Source organism: Pteropus alecto, unplaced genomic scaffold, assembly GCF_000325575.1.
Source record: "Pteropus alecto unplaced genomic scaffold, ASM32557v1 scaffold311, whole genome shotgun sequence".
Lineage (NCBI taxonomy): Eukaryota > Metazoa > Chordata > Mammalia > Chiroptera > Pteropodidae > Pteropus > Pteropus alecto.
Genome location: NW_006431916.1, coordinates 3,703,288 through 3,712,976, shown reverse-complemented (window position 1 = coordinate 3,712,976; position 9,689 = coordinate 3,703,288). Strand labels below are relative to the sequence as shown.

Below are 9,689 nucleotides of genomic sequence, written 5' to 3'. Positions count from 1 at the left end.
CACAACCTGGTAGATCCTACATGACCCTATGTAATCCCACCCCTCTGACCTTACTTGGGATCACTTATTACATTCTGGCATTTTTCTTTCAATCCAATTGCCTGAACTGACCAATTCTGTACCCACCACAGAGCTTACCATTTTCTTTTCCCCTGCCTGGGAAGTTCTTCTCTTGTTCTTTGCTCAGCAGGCTCCTTCTAATTCTTCAATCCTCAGTTTAATGGCATCTCTTTGGAGATACCTTCCTTGATATCCTATCTATGTAAAACAGCCCTGTCTCTCTGCCCCAGCTAATCTTTACACATCGCTCTATTGATTTCCTTCATAGCTCTTATCAGAACCCAAAATTATCTTGTTTAATTATTTACTTATTTATCATCCCTCTCTCCCCCTTACAGTTAAGCTCTATCAAGGCAGGGACCCTGCCTATCTTCTTTTCTGCCCAGAGTAGATAACAAATGTTCAACAAACAGATGCTGAGTGAGTGAGGTGACCTTTGCAGCAGAAGTAATACCTATTATGGGAAAGGCACTGCGAATGCAGCGGAGTGAGATCAAGACCAAAGAGAACCAAGGGTAATTGAGTGAGGAGAGATGGACAGGACAAGAGAAAGGCTAGAAAGTCCCTACCAGGTTGTAGAGGGTCTCCGATGACAGAGTTGATCCTCTGGGTTCTCTCGGCTCTCTAGTTTGGCTCTCCATAATGTCACATTATATTGCTGCCAGCAAAAGACTCCTACACAAGAGACTGCCTGTGCATCCTAGGATTTGAAACTTGGTTCAGGATTTCATTGTTTGAAAGTAGCTCTTGGTGCATCTGCTTTATATTTCACTTTCAAGAAGGCATAGTATCTCTTAAAATTCACAACTTGATTTTCTAGATCTGTCATAATTTGATATATTTTATTACCATGAGTTGGAAGAACTTAATAAAATGGCTTTCAATAACCTAGTGGGCCATTATCCATTTTCTTTCAGCAAGTACACAGATCTCCTTAACAATTAAAAAAAAAGCCCACAGTGACTCTAGGACCATTAAAGTATCTGATAATCTTATTAAATTTCTTAGTATAATTAGTTTCTTCTTTTTCCTTAAGGGATATTCATATTCTCTTCAATTAAAATATATTTTAGGTGCTTTGAAGTATGAAATATGCAGTATCTTTATTAAAAAAGGGGTAATTTTCTTTTTGCTGTTTGAACAAAACCCACTAATCCCTTTAGATAATTTTAGGTGTATGTTTCTTATTTACTTGGAAATATAAATTATGACCTATAAAGATCAAGGAATTATTTCTTCACAGCACTGGTATCTCATGGAGAAGGTGCTGAGGCCTTTGAGTTTCAGCATCTGTCTACTGTCAAGAACATCAGTTATCAAGTGGGAAGAGCAGGGAATCGTTCCATGAGGCCCTGGGTTTAAACCGAGGCCTGAACCTGCTGCCAGTCCTCGGGGAAACTTCTAATCACTTCTCACTGGCAAGAACTGCTAGAACAAACCTGTTTTTGTTGTCAAAATGAAAATCAAAAGAAAAATGTGATTTGCTTTACAGGTAATTCCTCAAGAGCACTTAGCTACAACAGAGGTGCCTATCTTTATTAGGCATATTAGTGAGGTTAGTATAGGAACTCTGTCCGCAAAGAACTTTATTTTTGTTACAAGAATAAATTTTAAGCAAAACATAGCTTAAAACAGTCTATAATTGACTTTATAAATACGTAAATATTCTAAACTCTAAAATTTAAGCCGTGTTTTTCATTCTCATCCCAAAAGTTTGTTCTTTGTTGTTAATACATCACCATTAGATTAAAGGAGCTAAAGTGGTTGTAGTTGAAACACTATTTGGTTCTTATTGTAGCCCAAAGCTAGCATATTAATAAAACAGCATATGAGTGTCCTGCTGTGTAAATTATAAATTAAATTTTAAGAATGGGCTTGTAGCCCAGTAACAACTGAGACTTATTGGAGCATCATTAACTTTTCTCTCTCATTTAAGCCTTTTATTGTTTTTTTCTTTTTTCTATTGTTTCGTATAATCTTAAAATGTATTCTTCGAGCTGTAATTTTGGAAAAGAAATAAGAATGTAAGAAAAAAAAGGAAGAAAAAGTAACAGAAAGGAAGAAAAAAAGAAAAGACAGAAATAAGAGGAAAAGAGAAATGAGAGAATATAAGAATAAAAAGAAAACCAATAAAATTTTTGTTTCTTTTTTTCAAGGTCTTAAATTGCTTTTTGATTTAGAATAGTAATATTAGAATTGTGGGTTTTGTTTTTTGTAACAATCTATTTTATTTTATTTTACTAGTTCATTAAAAAACTTTTAATTTTGAAATAATTATAGATGCACGGGAAATTACAAAGATAGTATGGAGAGGTTCAGTGTATTTTTCTCTCAGTTTTCCCCATTAGTTACATCTAATTTTATATATATTTATATAATATCAAAACCAGGAGATTGACATTGGTGCAATGTAAGTATGTAGTTCTTTGCTATTTTATCACACATGTAGATTGATATAACTTCTGCAATCAAGCTACAGAATTAATCCATCACCACAATAATCTTCTTTTTTCTTATTTTTTATGCCCACATCCTCGCCTCTCACTCAGCTCCCCCATCCTTAACCACTGGAAACCTCTAATATGTTGTCCATAATTCTATAATTTCAAGAATGTCATATAAATGGTATCATACAGGATGTAATGTTTTGAGATTGGCTATTCCCACTCAGCCTAATTCCCTTGAGAACCATCCTTCTTAGGTATTCATCGGTAAGTAGATCTTTTTTATTGCTGAGTAGTACTTCAAGAATGTGTTTAAATAATTTGATAAATGCTGAAATTATCTCTATTCATCAAGGCATTGTCTAGATAATTCTAGGCTAACTGAGGACATTGGTAATCTTATATGACATGGTCAATTACTTTAATTTAGGTTTCCGATCCTTTTTACATGCTATATCACCATATGTTCTCATGATAGTCCCAGTTCAAGTCTCGACTTTACAAAATTTCTTTTTTTTTAAAAAAAAATTTATTATTATTTATGCCTACAGCACCTGGTCTTCCATCCAAGTACTAGCCAGGCCCGACCCTGCTTAACTTCTCAGATCAGACATTGGGCTTGTTCAGGGTGGTGTGGCCGTAGACCATGGACCATGGCTCCACTGGGGCACAAACCCAGGACCTTCTGCGTGTAAAGCAGAGGTGCTGACTGCTACACTATGGAAGCACATCCACAAAATTTCTTGCTGAAACTGACAGTGGTCTGTATTGTTCCTCTTTCCCATGCCTTGTCCAGGGAGAAATGGCCTGCTTGCCTTCCTCTGCTCTCACTGCATCTTGTTCTAACCTTTATTAACTATGAGTTGTCGTGTTTTTCTCCTTCACTGGACTGGTGATTCTTGAGGGTAGGGATTAATGTCTCTGCAGTTTCTGGCAACAAATGCTCTGTTTTCAGTAAATGCTGATCATGTTAATTTTGAATTAAAGTGAATTAGGTTAGGGGTTCTAACTTTGTTTGCACATGGAAGTTACATTTTAAAAAATCTATGCCTGGGTTTCACACTCAGAGATTCTAACTTAACTGGTTTGAGATTCAGTTAGGCCATTTAGGTTTTTAAATGTCCCTGATTCATTCTACTGTGCTGCCTGGACTAAGATAAAAATCCTCTGTATTAGGATTTACTCCATAAGGGAGACACTGTGTTAAGCTTTTCTTTCTTTCTTTCTTTTTTTTTTTACTTATCCACAATACTTTTTTTTTTTGATCAAAAATAAGCATTTACTTGTATTTTGATGTTTAGATACCTCCTATATGTTAACAAAAAAGTTTCTAGGTTTTGTGTATGAATCAGAATGATTTAATTAAATGAGATTTCCTGGGGATGAGACCCAGGCATTGGCACTTCATAAAGGTCCCTGGGCGATTCCAACGTGCAGCCAAGGTTAAAAACCATTGCCATAAATGAACACAGCTCCTTTTAAACATTCTTGATTTCTCTTTGTAGACATACATGTAAATACTTTTTGTGTAGTGAATGAACTTTTATATTAATTGTGTGAAAAGTAGGAAGTATCACTTATTCTACCCTCATGCTTTAAAAAGATCTTAGTTGTCATAAATGGCCTCTATTGTGTTTTACTGTTGACAAAGTGGTTTCATATCCACTAGTTCATGTTTCTTATGAAACAGAGTGAAACAAAAAAGCAAGATAAAAATGAGTAATGATTATTAACTTTATACTCCAGTTTTACAGACAAGAAAACCAAGATGTAGATAAATTAAGTGATGCAGAGCCTAGGATGAAGCAAGCAAAGTGCCTAGAGCTAAAGGAGATCTTTACTCTCAGGATTGTGTGAGTACAGGTCGGCGCCTGAGTGTGAGTGCTGCCTTAACTTGTGCTCCCTACGTGCCTCACCCTAGTCCCAGCTCTGAAAATGAGTTACCTCCAATCCCACAGCTAGACAGTTTAGGGAGAGACACTATGATCAGAATCTGGAGCCACCTGTGCTTTTCTCATGATACCATCTTTGTAGGTCAGGAAATACATACTTATATTAGAAAATGCAGAATTGCCTCTGCTTTATTTTAGTGTAGTAGCCTGAATAATATCCTTCCTCCCACAAAGAAATCCCTAAACCTTAAACTCTGTGAATATGTTATCATATAGGGCAAGGGAGATTTTGCAGATGTGATTTAGTTAAGGATTTTGAGATAAAGAGATTAGCCTGGATTATCCAGTGGGCCTAATGTAATCACAAGAGTCCTTCTAAGAGGGAGGCAGGAGAGACAGAGAAGAGATCATGGAAGCAGAGGTTGAAGTGATGCATTGTGGAAAAGAGGCCATGAGACAAGGAATGCAGAGAGTTTCTAGAAACTGGAAAAAAAAGAACAAAAAATGATTTTCTCCTAGAGCCTCCAGAAGGAACGCAGTCCTGTTGACACATTGATTTTAGCCCTTAGGACCCATATTCAGACTTCTGACCCTCCAGACTATAAGATAATAAATTTGTGTTGTTTTGGACACTACTTTGTGGTAATTTGTTACAGCAGCAGTAGAAAACTCATACACTTAGCCACTTATTTTAAAATCAATATTTGTTTGCCAAATATTAGTAGTTTGCCAAATGAAGTAGTTGGTTCATGTTTAGATTCCATGCTATTCCAAAAAAAATAGAAAAAGTCATATTAAATACTTAAGACATGCCTGTACTGTGAGAAACACCTGGAAAATGAGCCAACAGAGGAACGCGTTTCTCATCAAGTACCGGGGTGCACACTCATTGAGTCAAATGTTAAAATCACCAGATTTATTTAGGATGTCATTGTTCTTTCTCTTGCTTGCTGTTCTGATTCTCTCTCTTTCTCTTTCTTTGATAGGTGCACACATGCAAATGAATTTGAAAAATATTAAAAATTCAATTCCTGATGCTATTTCTTCATAAAATTAAGTTTCTCATGGGGAGCAACACAGCACTAGTGATATCAGATATTAGAAATATTGCTGGTGGAAGATAGAATCTAGAGAGGTGTAGGGCTAGGAAAATAATGAGATAGACTCATTCTGTGAGCCACTAAGACCTGGCACTAGAACCAGTGGGTGGGAATTGGAGGCATAGACTCATTATGTGTAAGAACTTATTGAAAGTCCAAGTATTTCAGAAATAAAAAGAATTTTTTTGATATGATGATCTTCAAGTAGAGATTAGGAACTACAGTATGGGGAAGTGATTAAAGCATCAAATAGAAGTTATGAGGGATTTTAGATCCCTTTAAAACTGAAATTCTCCATTGTGAGATTCAAACCGTTCCATTTCTCTTCAAGATTTGTTCTTTCTTTCCCAGGAGATAAAATGGCCACGAGTACAGTAGTTCCCCATTCGTGGTTTTGTTTATTGTGGTTCCAGTTAGCTACAATCAACCATGGTCTGAAAATATTAAATGGAAAATTCTAGAAATAAACAATTTATAAGTTTTAAATTGCTCGCCATTTTGATTAGTGGGATGAAATCTTGTACTGTCTTGCTCCATCCTGCCCAGTACATGAATCGTCCCTTTGTCCAGCGTATCCACTGTGTGTCCTCCCCCTGCCCAGTAGTCACTTAGTAGCTATCTTGGTTATCAGGTCTACAGTCACAGTATTATAGTGCTTGTGTTCAAATAATCTTTACTTTACTCAATGGCCCCAAAGCACAAGATTAATGATGCTAGAAATTTGGATTATGCCAAAGAGAAGCTGTAAAGTACTTTTTTTAAGTGAAAAAGTATGTATGTACAGGAAAATACATAGTATATATCGGGTTCCGTACTATCTGTGATTTCAGGTGGGCCTTGGAACGTATCCCCTATGGATAAGAGGGGATTAACACATAAGAATATACATAGTTCTCTTACTTCTTATCCTCTTGGTGAGGTTATTTGTTTGCCATAGACATTCCAAAATGCTATAGCACAGTGGTTCTTATGAAAGATACAATGTCTTGTTAAATAAGTTTTTCTAGAGAATAGAATTTAATAGCAGATGTTTCTTTGCTGGCCCATCAAATAGGGTTATGTGTGAATTCCACGAAAGTCCACTTAGTATGAGATCTAAATTCTAATACATGAGAAGGTAGATAACGTATTACAGAGAGACCTTGGAGGTTGTCCTATTTCTTTCCTTTAAAGTAGATGCCACAAACATTTTTCCAACCACTGGGTTTTATGTTTAAGAGACCATGAAGGAGAAACCTTCTTCAGAGCCCTTCAGAGTCTGGCCGCGGTCCACATTCGTCAGGGTCCTGCCATGTGTAAATCACACACCCAAATACATCCAGATAGAGCCCATCCATCACCTGCTAGCAGTGACTTGGGCCGCACTGTCTGTAAATCTGGTGAAAATAATGTATTTGTGCTGTGAGATGACATCCCATAATGAGATTGTGATATTCCATAGCGTGTGATTTGCTATTTGTGACAAAGATGAATTTCACAGTGCACACAGCTGCTGAGAAGTTGCTGGGCCTGGCGCATGTGTATAAGGGAAAGGCCCTTTCAGGCCACTCAGCCATAGCTCTGCTCTACTGGAGATAATTTCTCAGGACCGCCAAGAATGAGCTGCCAAATTGAATTTTCTCTAAAGGAGAGCTGAGTATTTAGGCAAAGCAAAATCTAAAGGAAAAAAAAAATATATGGAAGACATTCATCAATATTCCTTAATCGTGTTTATGGTTTATGGTCACAGACCCCATGGTGCACAACCAAAGTTATGTGACAGACTCTTGTGCCTTTGGCACATGCAATCGGTGCAAAGTAAAAACTATCTTTATGTTTAAAATTAAATAACACAAGACATTACAATTCCTACTCCCAGAATCATGTATGAAAGCATCTTAGACATTCATCACTTCTTAGGATCTTAAGTTGTTCTAAGTCCTTGCTATATAAAGTGTGGTGCCCAAACAAGCTATATTGTGATAACCTGGGAGCTTATTAGAAATACAAAATCTTGGGTCCCATCCCAGACCTACTAAATTAGACTCTGCATTTTAATAAGATTACCAGGTAGTTCTTACATACATTAAAAATTTAAAAACACTATAATAAATGATGTGTAAGATGTTTCAGTACACCCATAAGCACCACTTAGAATAATGATGATACTATAACACAAAGAATTTTAAACATATGTATATGTGTGTATAATTTTTTGCATTTTATAAAGCATTTTCACAATTATTGCCAAACTTGAGCTTTCCAATGACCTTATAAAGTAAGTAGATGCCATTATTCTCATCTTACACTTGAAGCAATTGAAGATCATCGTGATTAACATTTTTACCTAAAATGTATGCAGACAGCCTAACTCAAACTCAAGTTCTTTCTCCTCAAGCCCAGTATTCCTTTCTTAGTGGTAGAGCATGTGCTATGAGTTTAGTTTTCATCCTCAGGAGTGATGGGAAACTCTATGAAGCATAGAGTTTCGTGCACTCCCACTTATTCTCATCATAAACAAGAATAGGCATCCGTAAATGACCAGCTGGTCCTAGAGTTACTGTGAATGGCTGAGTCTCTGTAGAACTTTTCTTATTCTAATAGTATCAAACCTGACCTCTGTCATATTAGTTCTGGATTCTGACAGGTCCAGCATCAGCTACTCTACGTTATGGTTTCATTTAGCTATATGGATCAACTTGGTGATACTCAGACCTGTGACAAACTATTAACTCTGCAATTCCTTTAAGGACCCTACTGCTCCAGAAAAATTTCCCAGGTTAGTCATTGAAACATGGACCCACATAGCAAGCACTTTGTATTATATACTGCCTCTGGCAAGAGATGCTCAAAAATGCTTTTGATGATGATGAAATGACTTATTAGCCACTAACAATAATGTATAACGCAACCATTGCTCTGGGGACTTTCATGCATTGGAACTGGCATTCACAAAGGGCCTTGTGACAGGATGAAGTCAGGAGTCGGGGATGCTAATGAGACATAGACTGAAAGAATTCTCCAGCCTCTCTTAGAATCTGGTAGTCTGAGGAGCCTGAGGCTATTCAAGACTCTCCTGGGCTTGTGAATGCCGGGGCCTTAGAAGGAAGGGGATATATTTCAGGGCAGGGGTACAAGGACAAGCTAAGTGTATTTAACACAGGTCTTTTGTTGCTCTAGTGTGTGAACCCTGAGAAAGAAGATGCCTGCTAAGAAGGGCTCCTGGTGTCTAACTGGGCTCAGATTTAAAAACAGAGCCTAGCAGTCATTTCTAAACGGGGGCCTCTCAAGCAAACTGCTCTTCAGGGAGAAGACTGCACTGAGCTGCCTCCTGCACTGAGCAGCCTTCCTACACTGTGTTCCTGCTGTCTGAGCCAGCCCTTGTAAAGGAGCTCCTGGAATTGTATTACAACCAGTAGGATTCAGATGTTCCCTATCCAACCTGAGCTTGAAATACAATTTTTACCAAGAAGGTTTTGTGTCAAAAAGAACAAACCTATTTACATAATTTGGGAGGAGGTTAATAAGGAAATTCGTTGAGCTTCTCATTTAATATTCTCAATTAACATCTTTGAAAATCCGTCAACTTATACAATGGGCTAGACAGGCCCTTAAGGAAATTTTGAAGTTAAAAAGGAATGTGGACATCACTGAATTTTGTTTCTGAACTGAGGAGTGAATGTTGCAGAATATATGAGAACAGTAATGGAAAAAAAAAACTGATGCTAACTCCGAACTTAACCTGTGCTCTTATAGATCAGCGAATCTCCTATTTAGATTTTAGTAGACTCAATTCCAACATGCATAATTCATGTAAGGTGGTTTCTTAATTGTATATAATCTATATGGATTTTCTAAACATAAAAAATTCTTGTAGGTCTACGGCCATGCCACTCTGAACAAGCCCGTCTGATCTCGGAAGCTAAGCAGGGTCAGGCCTGGTTAGTACTTGGATGGGAGACCACCTAGGAAGACCAGATGCTGTAGGCGTAAAAAAAAAAATAAGGGATTGTAAACTGACAAGTTCCTTGCAATTTGACCAAGGGTTGCTTCACATAAAAATAAAAAAATCTCATGGGACATTAAAGGCTGATTCTTATGCTCTACTGGCTTATTACTTCTTTCTATTAACTCTGAGATAAAAATCAAATTCTGACTACATTTCTATCACCTTCCTTCTTCATTCTCCAAAAGCTTAATCATGTAAAAACTCA

General features: G+C 37.1%; 1 pseudogene; it reads left to right on the top strand.

Annotated features, from left to right (window-relative positions):
* Positions 1-9,352: 9,352 nt before the first annotated feature.
* LOC112473673 lies at positions 9,353-9,465 on the top strand (annotated as a pseudogene).
* The last annotated feature ends 224 nt before the right edge of the window (positions 9,466-9,689 follow it).